This window comes from Trachypithecus francoisi, unplaced genomic scaffold (genome assembly GCF_009764315.1).
Source record: "Trachypithecus francoisi isolate TF-2019V2 unplaced genomic scaffold, Tfra_2.0 Lachesis_group14, whole genome shotgun sequence".
Taxonomy (NCBI): Eukaryota; Metazoa; Chordata; class Mammalia; order Primates; family Cercopithecidae; genus Trachypithecus; species Trachypithecus francoisi.
The window spans coordinates 57,533,617-57,548,179 of NW_022681459.1; positions in this window are offsets into that span (position 1 = coordinate 57,533,617).

Genomic DNA, 14,563 nt, shown 5'->3' on the forward strand with positions numbered 1-14,563 from the left:
AATGAAAAGAATTTATTGCCAACATGCCTACCATAAAACGATGGCTATAAGAAGCTCTTGAAACAGAAAAAACAAATGATAAAAGAAGGAATCTTGGGACATTTGGAAGCAAGAACAAGGGAAAGAGTAAAACTATGAGTGAATGCAATGTAATTTTCTTTTCTTGAATTTCCTAAACTATGTTCAAGGATTGAAGCAAAACTTATAACATCATTCACTATGGTTCTCAATGTATGTAGAAGAAATATTTAGGAAATGATATTTTAAATGGGAGGGTAAACGGACTCCAAGGGAAGTAAAGTTTCTATATTTCACTTTAACTGATAAAAGGTTGACACCAGTAGACCATAGGTTGTGTATGTATATTGTAATGCCTAAAGCACTCATGAAAAATCTGCACAAAGAGGAACACTTGAATATACTATAGACAAATCAAAATGGAACCCTAAAAAAGTGTTCAAATGCTCCACAGGGATGCAGAGGAAAAAAAAACCGAGAAAGAAAATTAGAGGAGACACACATGAAAAAAATGACAAACTTAACCTCTGAAATATCAATAATTACGTTAAATGTAAATAGTCTTAATACACCAATGAAAAGACAGGTTGGTGGAGTAAATCTTAAAAATGACCCAACTAAATGCTCTGTGGAAGCAACTGACTTCAAGTATAACTAGAAAAAAGTTTAAAGTAGAAAGATAGAAATATGAAGATGAAATAAAAACATTTTCAGACAGACTAAAACTAAGAAAATTCATCAATAGTAGGTAGACCTATGTAAAGAAAATACTAGAAAGTGTTCTGTGGGCATGAAGAAAATGACCCCAACAGAAGGTCAGACTTGCAGCAAAAAAGAGGAATACAATGCAGATATATGGGTAAATATCGCTTCTTGGCCTTTTGGCTGAGATCAAGTGTAATATAGACAAAAATTATCACAATGAGATACTACTTCACACCTACCAGAATAGCTACCATCAAAAGGATAGACAATAACAAATGCTGGAGAGTCTCTTAGTCCATTTGTGCTGCTATAATAGAATACCACAGACTGGGTAATTTATAAAGAACAGAAATTTATTTCTCACAGTTCTGGAGGCTAGAAGGTTCAAGATCCAGGTGCTGGCAGGATTGATATCTGGTGAGGGCTGCCCTCTGCTTCCAAGATGGCGTCTTGTTGCAGCATCCTCCAGAGGAGAGGAACACTGTGGCCTCATATGGCAGAAGAGACAGAGGGCAAGAGAGGGTGCTAATCTCAGTCATGAATGTAGAACCCTTCTGTCTTAATCACCTCCCAAAGACTGCACCTTTTAATACTGTTGCAAAGGGCATGAGTTTTGGAGAGGATACCATCATTCAAACCATGACATTCTGTCCTAGCCCCCAAAATTCATGTTATTCGCACAAACAAAATACATGTATTCCATTCCAACAGGCTCAAAGATTCTTAGCTCATTCTAGCATCAACTTTAATGTCTAAGTCCAAAGTCTCATCTAAATATCATCTAACTCAGATACAGGTGGGACTCAAGGTACCATTCATCCATAGGCAAATTCCTCTACAGCTGTGAGACTGAAATCAAACGAGTTATGTGCTTCCAAGACACAATGGTGGGACAGGCATAGGATAGGTATCTCCATTCCAAAAGAGAAAAATAGGCAAGAAGAAAGGGATAACAAGTTTCAAGTGAATCCAAAACCCAACAGGAAAACAACATTAAACTGTAGAGCTTGAGCTGGGTGCAGTGATGTGTGCCTGCAGTCTCAGCCACTTGGAGAGGTTAAGGTGGGAGGAATGCTTGAATCTAGAAATTCAAGGCCAGCCTGGGCAACACAGTGAGACCCTGTCTCTAAAAAAAAAAAATCACTTAAAGTTTTGAGAATAATCTTCTTTGACTCCATGTCCTGCCTTCTAGACACACTTAGGTGGGAGTTGGTCCTTCAATGTTTCCAGGGATCCCTACCCTAATAGCTTTGCTGGGTGCAGTCCACACAGCAGCTCTCATGGGTTGGAGTTTGGTACTTGTAGCTCTCCAGGCTGGGATCATACTCCAATGGCTCCACAGTTCTGAAGTCTCGAGAGCAGCTCCACTCCCGTGGCTCCACTAGACATTCCCCTGGTGCCCCTTTCTTCTGGCCTAGTAGGGGCTCTCCATGGTGGCCCTGACTTCACCAGGCATTGCCCTAGTGGGGACTCTGCAGTGGTCCTGCCCCTGCAGCATTTCTCTGCCTAGGCCCCGAGGTTCTCTGAGATATCCTTTAAAATCTAGGTTGAGGTAGCCATGGATCCACAGCTTGTGCACCCTTTGTGCATGAGCTCTGCCTGCAAAGTTAGCACCAAGTGGACACTGCCAAGGCTTACTGCTTATGCCTTCTAGAGTGGTGGCCTAAGCCACATCTGGGTCCACTTGAGCTAGGCTGGGGTGGCCAAGGAGCACTGCACAAAAATGTAGGGAGCATTTTTGAGACTTGAGGCAGCTGTAGGCAGTGAGCCCAAGGTTCCGTGAGTACCCTGAAACTCTCCCTTAGAACTCTGCTGCCCTCAAGAATGTGGCCTGCTGGACCTGTGAGACTTGTAGCAGATCTCTGAAATCTTGAGGACGGAAGATCTCTGAAATGCCATCAAATGACTCTGAAATGGGCCATATTTCTATTGCTTTGATGAATAGTATCTGGCTCCCTTCTATCCATGCTAATCTCTTTATCCAAGTGTAGCTTAGCCACACCCTTAATTTTCTCCCCTAAACATGCAGTTTCATCCTTCACATGGCCAGGCTGAGATTTTCCAAATCTTTATGTTCTTCTTCCCTTTTGATTATAAATCCTGTCTTTAACTCGTTTCTCTTTTCTTGTATTTTATAATCAGTTAAGAGAAGCCATGCAGCCATGCTTAGAGTTTTTCTTTGCCAAATACCCTAGTTCATCACTTTTAAATTCTGCTTTCACAGAGCAGCAGGGCACAGATATAATTCAGCCAACTTCTCTGCCACTTTGTAACAAAGATGGCCTTTCCTCCAGTTTCCAATAAGAAATTCCTCATTTCTGTCCAAGACCTTTTCAGAATGGCCTTTCCTGTTCATATTTCTACCAACATTCTGTGCTTGACCTACTTAGATAATCTCTACAGCTCTTTTCTGGGAAGACCTAGCCCTCACCAGAATCTACCTTAATGAAATACAGGGTTTTTCCAGCACTCACTTCAAAACTGTTTCCGCCTCTACTCATTGCCCAGTTCTAAAGCCACATTCACATTTTCAGATGTATATATATATATATATATATATACACACACACACACACACACACACACGTAACGATATATTATATATAAATTGCTATATATATACATACATATACTATAATATATATATAGCAATAATCTACTCCTGGTACCAATTTCTGTCTTAGTCTGTGTGTACAACAGAATACCACAGACTGGGTAATTTATAAAGAATGGAAATCTATTTCTCACGGTTTTGGAGGCCAGAAGGTCCAAGATCAAGGTGTCAGCAGGATTGGTGTCTGGTGAGGGCTGCTCTCTGCTGCCAACATGGCGTCTTGTTGTGGCTTCCTTCAGTGGGGAGGAACACTGTGGCCTCCCAGGGCAGAAGAGACAGAAGGCAAGAAAGCCCTGCCTCCAGCCTTGAGTCCTTTTACAAAGGTACCATTTCCATTCACCCCTCAAAGGCCACACCTCTTAATACTGTTGCATCGGGGATTAGGTTTCATCATGAATTTTGGAGGGACCCCATCGTTAAAACCACAGCGATGAGGATGTAAGGAAACTAGAACCCTCATACGTTGCTGCTGGGAATGTGAAGTGATGCTTCCAGTTTGAAAAACAGTCTGGTGGATCTGCAGACGGTTAAACATGGACTTAGTGTATGACCCGGTAATTCCACTTCTAGGTATATACCCAAGAGAATTGAAAGCATATGTCCACCTAAAAACTTCTACACAGACGTTTATAGCAGCATTATTCATCAAAGCCAAAAAATGGAAACCACAGAAATGTCCATCAATAGTGAATACACAAAAGGGGGTATATCTTTGCAACGCAACATTATTCATCAATAAAAAGGAATGAAGAACCTACACAGGCTATAACATGGGTGCTCTTGAAAACACTCTGCTCAGTGAAGCCAGACACAAAAGACTGTGTATTTTATTACCCCACTTACATGAAAGGTTAAATTAGGCAACTTTACAGAGATAGAAAGTAAATTGGTGGTTGCCGGGGGCAAGGGGGAGGGTAAGGAGAAGTTGGGAGGTGGGTCATGGGGAGTGGCTGCTAATTGGTACAAGGTGTCTTTTGGGGATGATAAAAATGTTCTAAATTTAACTATGGTAATGGTGGCGGAACTTTGCAAATAACTTAAAAACATTGAATTGTACACTTTAAACAGCAGAACTCTATGGCATGCAAATTCTATTTCAATGAAGTTGTTTAAAAAACCGAAATGAGAACAAACCGTATATACGTTCTTATGGAGTTTAAAATATATGGAATTAACATATAGAAACACAAGAGCATGTAACTTGGAAAGGGGGTAAATGGAGTTAGACAGATTTTAGATCCTTGCATTTCCTGGGGAAGTGGAAAAGTAGCAATTAATATTTCATGCTAACAAGAAAAGGAAGGGTATTGAAATTTCTAGGTAAGCCGCAATAGAATTGTCAAACAGGACAAAAATGGAATAATAAAATATAATCAATCCCAAAGGACAAGAACAGAGTGAAAAATAACACAGAAGGACTTAGTGTATGACCTGGTAATTCCATTTATAGATAGATAGAAATACAAAGTAGGATTAAAAAAGGGAAATTTATCAGCAATTAGACTGAAATTACATGGGCAGATTCTCCAATTGAAGGACAAAGCTTGTCAGGATGGGTTTTCAAAACTCTATGCGCTGTTGTCAAGAGATTCATGTAAAACTTAAGAATGCAGAAAAGTGAAAGGATGGAAAAGCGTGTATCCTGCAAACACCAGAACAAAGTCAGTCTAGCTTTATGTCTGGCAGGCAAAATAGCACGAAAGGAAAAGTCATTGGAAAGTATAAGCCCTTTGTAATAATAAAGGTTATGTTCATCAGAAAAATATAGCAATTGTATATTTGTATGTACCCAATAACGAAGCCTCAAGATAGTTAAAGAAAAGCGACAGAACCACAAGGAACAGCAGACAAATTCACAGTCTTAGTGCAAGATCTCAGTAATTGGTATAATAAGCAGAAACAAAATCAGTATGCATATGGAAGATTTGAAATACACCATCAACAGACTTGGCCTAATTGGCATATAGAGAAATTTGCATCCAACTGCAGAATGTACATTATTTTCAAACACACACAAAAGATTATTTTAAAATTGACCTTAATTTTGGCCATAAAACAAATCTCAATACACTTCAAAGGATTGAAATCATACATAAAAATCTGACACAAGATAGCAACTATGAATTAAGAAATACTCATCTAAGGAATTCACAGGTCAAGAAAAATCATCATGCAAATTAGAAAATGTTTTGAATGGAATGAAAATAAAAGCAAGGCACATCAAAACATGTGGGAGGCAGCTAAGCAGCACTTAGCGAGAAAGTTACAGCCGTAAATATTTACTTTAGAAAACAATCAAGGCTGGGAATCAATGGGCTAAGCAATCATCTTAAGGAATTAAAAAAAATAATCAAACCAGGGCTGGGAACAGTGGCTTACGCCTGTATTCCCAGCACTTTGGGACCCCAAGGTGGGAGGATAGCTTGAGTTCAGGAATTTGAGACCAACCTGTGCAACATAGTGAGACCCCATCTCTGCAAAATAATAATAATAATAATAATAATAATTAGCTCGGCATGGTGGTACACACCTGTAGTCCCATTTGCTTAGGAGGCTGAAGTGTGAGGATCATTTGAGCCTGGGAGTTCGAGGCTGCAGCGAGCCATGGTCATGCCGTTGCACTCCAGCCTGGGCAATAGGATGCCTCAAAAATAAAACCAGGCCTGGCGCTGTGGCTCACACCTGTAATCCCAGCACCTTGGGAGGCTGAGGCAGGCAGATGACGAGGTCAGGAGATTGAGACCATCCTGGCCAACATGGTGAAACCCCGTCTCTACTAAAATACAAACAATTAGCCAGGCGTGGTGGCACGCGCCTTAGTCCCAGCTATTCAGGAGGCTGAGGCAGGGGAATTGCTTGAACCCGGGAGGCAGAGGTCGCAGTGAGCCGAGATCGCGCCTTTGCAGTCCGGCCTGGGTACAGAGCGAGACTCCATCTCAAAAACAAACAAACAAAAAAACAAAAACCAAAGGAAATAGAAAGGGGAAAAGAATAAAGATGAGCTTAGAAATTAATGAAATAGAAAAAAGTACGAGAGAATTAATGAAATCAGTAATTAATTCTTTGAAAACACTTAAGAGACAAAGATTCATTTGTTTGAGCCTATTTCCCTAGAGACTGTCAACACAAATGATGATCTCATGCTTGTATCTATGATCGTCAGATAGTGTCAAGGGCTTAGGACAAGTGTTCCAGGCCGGAGGAAGGTGGAGGGATATTTAACACTGGAAGAGAAGTCTGTGATGGAAGCAGAGCCTGGAGGGTTTATAACAGATTCTGCAATCATCACCATAGTTAATTGGCATTTATAATACCAATTATAAGTAATTGGTATCAATTCTTTCTTAAATGTTTGGCAGTGAAGCCATCTAGACCAAGGCTCTTCTTTGTGGGGAGTTTTTTTGTTTTTGTTTTGATTGCTAATTTAATCTCTTTATTTACTTGCTCAGATTTTCTATTTTCCCTTACGTCAGTTTTGGTAGTTTGTGTCTTTCTAAGAAATTATCCATTTCATGTAAGTCATCTAATTTATTGGCATATGATTGTTCATAGTATTTAAATGGCATCTGTGAAGATGAGAAGCGGCTACGAACAAGCTAAGGAATATAGGTGGCTTCTGGAAGCTGTAAAAGTCAAAGAAATGGATGCATTTCTAGAGCCTCTGGAGGGAGCACGGCCCCGCTGACAGCCTGATTCAGCCCAGTATAACCCATTTTGGTCTTCTGGCCTCCAGACTGTAAAAGAATAGATATGTGTTGTTTTAAGCCACCAAGTTGGTAATAAATGGTTGTAGCAGCTATAGGAAACTAAATAGAGGCTATCAGGAAAAACCGTAGCAATTTAATGGAAATTTTACATAAAATGGATAAACTTCTAGAGAAACACAATGCTCCAAAATTGGCACAAGAAGAAAAAGAAAATCTGGATAATCTTATAACCATTGACTTTTAACTAAAAACCTTCCCACAAAGGAAACTCCAAGTCCAGTTGACTTCACCAGTGAATTCTGCCCTGCAAATAACACTACTCATACACAACCTTTTCTAGAGAAAGAAAAAAGGGAAGATTACCCAACCCACTGTATGAGGCCAATTTAATTTGATACGAAAAAGAGAAGAGACAACACGAGAAAGAAAAATTAAGGCAAACTCACCCAAAACACAGATGCAAAAATTCTAAACAAAACATTAGAAAAGTGACCCAACCACAAGGTAGATTTAACATTATAAACTCAAATGTTACTTGCCACATTGACAGTTGAAGGAGAAAAAGTATATGTTCATTTCAATAGATGCAGAAAAAACATTTGACAACTCCCAAACTCCATTTATGAAAAAAGAAACTCTTAGAAAACTAGAAATAGAGGCTGAGCACAGTGGCTCACGCCTGTAATCCCAGCACTTTGGGAGGCCGAGACTTTGGGAGGCTGAGGCAGGTGGGTGACCTGAGGTCAGGAGTTAGAGACCAGCCTGGCCAACAGGCAAAACTCTGTTGATACTAAAAATACAAAAATTAGCTGGGTGTGGGGGCACGTGCCTATATTCCCAGCTATTCGGGAGGCTGAGGCATGAGAGGCAGAGGTTGCAGCAAGCCATGATCGTGCCACTGCACTTCAGTCTGGGTGACAGAGTGAGACCCTGTCTCAAAAAAATAAAATAAAGAAAAATAAAAATAAATAAAGAAAAAATCTAATCTGATAAATGGTGGCTACAAAATCTATAGAAGACATATATTTATTGGTAAAATGCTAAAAACTTTCCTTTTAAAATTGGCAGCTAGACAAAGATACCTGCTCTCCCACTTCTCTTCAACATTGGACTGAGAATCAAGCCTTACTGTAAGGCAATACAAAGAAATTAGGTCATAAGGATTGGAAATGAGGAAACAGATTCATCTTTATTTACAGAGAATTTGCTTATGTATATAGCAAGTCTAAAGATTCTATAGGTACATTATTGGAATTCATCAGAGAGTCTAGCAAGTCAATATACAAAAGTGAGTTGTACTTCTGTATACCAGAAACAAACAGCAAATGGAAATTTAAAAGATGCCGTTTAAATACTATGAACAGGGCCGGGCGCGGTGGCTCAAGCCTGTAATCCCAGCACTTTGCGAGGCTGAGACGGGCGGATCACGAGGTCAGGAGATCGAGACCATCCTGGCTAACATGGTGAAACCCTGTCTCTACTAAAAAATACAAAAAACTAGCTGGGCTAGGTGGCGGGCGCCTGTAGTCCCAGCTACCTGGGAGGCTGAGGCAGGAGAATGGTGTGAACCCGGGAGGCGGAGCTTGTAGTGAGCTGAGATCCGGCCACTGCACTCCAGCCTGGGCCACAGAGCGAGACTCCGTCTCAAAATAAATAAATAAATAAATAAATAAATAAATAAATAAATAAATAAATAAATACTATGAACAATCATATGCCAATAAATTAGATAACTTAGATGAAATGGATAACTTCTTAGAAAGACACAAACTACCAAAACTGACTCAAGGAAAAATAGAAAATCTGAACAGATAAATAAAGAGATTAAATTAGTAACTTAAAAAAAAAAAAAAAACTTTACACAAAGAAGAGTATTGGTCCAAATTGCTTCACTGCCAAACATTTAAGAAAGAATTAATACCAATTATTTATAAATTCTTCCAGAAAAGTCAAAGAGGGAAAACTATCACAACTCATTCTATGTGGCCACTATTTTCCTGATGCCAAAACCAGACAAAGACATTACAAAACTACAGACTAATATCTTTTTTGAATATAGATACAAAAAGTCTGAAATAAAATACTAGCAAATAGAATCCAACAAGGATTATCTACCATGACCAATTGGAATTTATCCCTATAAGCAAGGTTGATTTAACACCCAGAAACAATTAGTATAATACACCATATCATACAGCAATAAGCCACATGATCATCTCAATAGATGCAGAAAAAGCATTTGGCAAAATTCAACACTCTTTCATGATAAAAATACTCAAACTAGGATTAGAGTTTGCCTTCACTGCTTCTGTTCAACACTGTACTGGAAGTTCTAGCCAGGACAGTTAGGCAATAAAAGAGGAATCTGCGTTGAAAAGGAAAAGGTAAAATTATTTTTATTTGCAGATTACATAACCTTTTGTGTAGAAAATCCTAAGCAATTGACACACACACAAAGTAGAACTAAGAAATGAGTTTAGCAAGTTTCAGAAGACAAGATCAATATGCAAACATATATTATATTTTTATACAATAGCAATAAGCAATCTGAAATGAAATTAAGAAAACAATTTACTTACAATAGCACTAAAAGGAACAAAATACTTAAGGATATGCTTAAGAAAGAAGTAAAAAATGTATATTCTGAAAGCTATAAAATATTATTGAAAGAAATTAAAGAAAATCTAAATAAATGGAAACACATCCCGTGTTCATAGATCAGAGTAATTAATATTGTTAATATGGCAATACTCCCAAACTGATCTATAGATTCATTGCAATCACTGCCAAAATCCAGGCTTGCTTCTTTGCGCAAATTGACAATCTGATCCTAAAATTTATATAGACACTCGAGGGATCCAGAATATGTAAAACACTCTTGGAAATAAAGAGCAGAGTTAGAGGACTCACACTTCCTTATTTCAAAACTTACTATAAAGCTATAGTACTCAAAGCAGTGTGGTATTGACATAAGTATAGACATATATATCAGTGAAATAGAATTCAGAATCCAGAAATGAATCTTCACATTTATAGTCAATTGATTTTTGACAAGGATGTTAAGATCATTAAATGGGGAAAATAGTCTTTTCAACAAATGGTGCTAAGACACCTGACTATCCACATGCAAGGGAGTGAAGATGGGCCACTATTTAATGCCATATAAAAAATTAACTCAAAATGGGTCAGACCTAAGAGCTAAAACTATAAAACTTTTAGAAGGAAATCTGGGGGTAAATCTTTGGTTTCTTAGATATTGAGGTAGAAGGCTGGACTCAACTCCGGAGGTGGGGCTCAGACGCTGGACCAGATTGAAGACTAGCTGAACCAAGGAAGAGGCAAAAGCGCTCTTAAGTCTCCATAAGACACACCCACCAATGCCATGTCAGCTTACCATTGCCATGGCAAGACTGGAAGTTACTGCCCCTTTCTATGTCAATGATCCAGAGGTTACCACCATTTTCCTAGAAATTTCTGCATAACCTGACCCTTACTTTGCATGTAATTAAAAGTGGGTATAACTATGACAGCAGAACTACACCTGAGCTGCTACTCTGGGCACATTGCCTATGGGGTGGTCCTGCTCCATAGCGAGTAGTACCTCTGCTGCTGCCATACACTTCCACTTCAATCAGAGTTGCTGTCTAACATCACTGGCTCACAGTTGAATTCTTTATTAGGTGAAGTCAAGAACCCTCCCAGGCTAAGTCCCAATTTTGGAGCTTGTCTGCCCTGCATCACCAGCACTTTGGGAGGCCAAGGTGGGAGGATCGCTTGAGGCTAGGTGTTTGAGCCCGGGCAACACAGAAAGACCCTACATCTACCAAATAAAAAGTTAAATATATATATATTTTAAAAGAATAATGCTTCTATGTGGCCAGGCACAGTGACTCATGCCTGTAATCTCAGCACTTTGGGAGGCTGGCGTGGGCAGATTGCTTGAGTCTAGGAGTTCAAGAGCAGCCTGGGCAACATGGTGAAACCCTGTCTCTACAAAAAATGCAATAATTAACTAAGCATGGTGGTGTGCGCCTGTAGTCCAAGCTACTTGAGAGGCTGAGGAGGGAGAATCACTTGAGCCTGGGAGATCGAGGCTGCAGTGAGCTGGGATCACACCTCTGTACTCCAGCCTGGGTGACAGAGCAAGACCCTGTCTCAAAAATAAAAAGAATAATACTTCTGGGAACATTTGTGTACTAGTTTTTGTGTGGACATATTTTCACTGCTATTAGGTGTATTCCTAGGAATGCCATTGCTGAGTCATATGGTAACTCTGTGTTTAACCTTTTGAGGAACAATTAAATTGTCTTCCAAAGTGGCTGCACCATTTTACATTTTAGCAGTGAATGAGGGTTCTAATTTCTCTACGTACTCACTAACACTTGTTATCTGTTTTTTTGGTGATAGCTATGCTATAACTACCTCATTGGGTTTTGATTTATATTTCCTTGATGGCTAATAATGTTGAGCATCTTTTTATATGCTTATTGGCTATTTGTACATTTTATTCAGAGAAATATCTGTTCAAATCCTTTGCCTAATTTTAGTTGGTTTGTCTTTGTATTAATGAGTTGCAAGAGTTTTTTATATGTCCTAGATACAAATATCTTATCATATAGATGGTGTGCAAAAATTTTCTCTGATTCTGTGAGTTGTCTTTTCACTTTCTTAATGGTGTCCTTTGAAGCACAAACATTTTTCATCTTGCTGAAGTTATATATATATATATATATGTCTTTTGGTTGCTTGTGTTTTGGTGTCTAAAAAACTATTGCTCAATTGAAGGACATGCAGATTTACTCCTAGGTTTTCTTCTACAAGTTTTATGGTTTTAGCTCTTAGATCTTTGATCTGGTTTGAGTTGATTTTTGTACATGGTGTGAGGTAGGGGTGTAATTCCATTTTTTTGAGTGTGGATATCTGGTTGTCTCAGCAACATTTATTGAAAAGATTACTCATTTCCCCACTGAATTAGTTTGGAACTCTTGGGGGATAAAAAATCAACAGTTTTGAGCACTAACCATGGACTAGGCTTTGTTCTAGGTTCTGGGGATACAGCTGTGCACAAAACAAAGTCCCTGCTATTGGGGAGCTTATATTCTTGGAGGTGGGGGACAGTAGGGAGGCATGTATTAGACAATGAATGAACAAAGAGTAATTTGTCAGGAGGGGATAAATGCCAGTAAGGGGGATGCAGCAGGGGTAGTAGGAGTGGGTGATTCATGGAGGGTGGTCCAGCCTTCATCAGAGACCTCATGAGCCTGGTGGCTACAAAGGGTGGGGCCCCAACATCAAGCAGAGGAACAGGAAATGGGGTAGCCCTACATAAGGACTCAGCTTGGAGCATCTGAGGACTGAGTGGAGTGGAATATGGGGATGTAGAGTGGACAAGAGTTGTGGAAAGAGGGCGTGCTGAGCCTATGGGAGCCAGATCACTGGGAGCCTCCCGAATACACTAGTTTCCCTCCTACCTGGTTTTTCTATTGAGATTATGTGTGTGCGTGCATGTGTGTGTATAGATATAATCATTTTTAATAAAAATAGATTATGCTCATAGCCACTCTTTCATAACCCCTTTGAAAACACAGCCCTATGTGTTGAACATTTTACCCCGCAAATGAATATTGCTGTATTCCCAGGCACCATCGTTTTTAGCATCAATCACTTTAGTTCCTGGGGATAGTTTTGTCATGTGAGCAGTGTGGGAGCAATTGTCCCTGCTCAGATGCCCTGACTCACGTGCTCAGGACAAATTCCCAGAGGTAAACTTTCCTGGGTGGAAAGGCATGCATGCTCCTACGAATTCCTGTGGCTGTCATTAGTGTTCAGGAAGATGTGAATGGCTGTGTTTGCTACAGGCTGAAGGGGCACAGAACTGGCGTCCCATCCCAGTCTGATACTCTCTGAGCTTCTTGGGGGCTGCTTCTGTCTGCCTCCAAGGCCTAGAGAGAGAAGGAGCATGGCTGCATTTCTGTCCTGAGCTGAAGGTGTTTGCTGATGACCCCAACTCCTGGGACTTGCCTCACTGCCCCATGCCAGTGCTGACCAGTGCAGAGTCAACTCTACACAGAGGGGCCCAGGTGAGTGATGGCCCAGGCATAGGTCTTTTTCCAGTCCAGTTTCCCCTCCATATGAAGCTGTTCCTTTCTCTAGGGATATCCCAGAAGCAAAGAGCATGCTGTGTTGAAGGAGAACTTCAGGCTGGAATTCATCCCTTTGGTGGCTTTAAAAATAGACCAGCCATTATGCAGGTAATATGTTAATGTCAGGATTAGCATAATATGGTAATTGGCTCAGAGGCCACAGGGCCCACCTCATCTTTGGAGAGTCAAACCCACATGTATTTAAAGCAAAGAGTTTGCACCCTAGCAAGGCTCTCCTTCAAGTAAACCCACAAGGAGGGCGGAAGAGTAGAGGTCCCAGAGATGACTGGGAGAGAGCATCTCAGAAAGGAAGCCGTGCAGGCAGAACAATCCAGCACCAGCTGCCAACGCCAGAACTGTGCATTCATAAATGCAAACGGATCCACCCGGGACCTGGAGCGGCGGGAAGGAGATAAATGGAAAATTTTGGAATATAATTAACGTAATGGTAGTCCTCCGGCCCCGCAGAGTTCAATTTGCAGAAGCAATGTTTCAATCCTGGGCTGTTTATCACACCACAGAGGCCGGTTACACAGAGATAACAGAAAAGCTGTTGTGCGGTCTGAGCGGTGATTTGTCTTGGAGAGGATCCTGATGGTGATGTTTAAGGAAGCGTTATTACCAAGACATGTTGGGGAAAATGAGTAGGACCAGTTGGATGACTGGCCTCCAAGCACTCTTGATAAGACTGACAGTTTTGGTGAGCCTGTGAAATTGCCAGACCCCAGATTTTACCCCAGAAGCAGGAGTCGGTGGACTGAGGAGCCCAGGCTGGGGGCTTCTGTGGCCTCCTGTCAGGTGACCCAGCTGCTGTCTGCCACCCTGGGGGAGAATGAGCTCTGTGTCTTTGGAGGTAATCAAAGATAGAATAAACGCTTGGAGGTGGTAGTGGATGCTGCTAGTTGCCTAACTAATAACTACTCTCCCTGATTTTGGTCAGAGTTGCAATATGCCCATTTAGAGCACTGGTTCTCCCAGCCTTCTCTGCAGCTAGAGGTGGCCTGATGGCACTGTTATGGTAAAAAAGATGTGAGTGACACTCACTAGGGATCTCTTCTAGCCAAGCCTTGTAAAAGGACCAGAGCCAGCTTCCATTTCCCTTTTTCGGAACTTTGTGTCATAAGAAAAAATTCCTGCCTGGAATACAGAGGTAGTGTCTTGATCTTAGCAGCAATTTTGTGATCATGGGGATCAAAGTCACAGGCAAAGGATGATGGAGTGACATTGTTGGACTGCACCAGCTGAACGTGATCTCTGGGCTTTTCCATGAGACAAAAATCCTTACTTGCTTAAGCTGCTGGACTCTGTGATGCTAACTGGTCCAGTGTGATCTTGCATCTCTCTGGAGCTCAGGAGAGATGCTGGATGTGCCACTC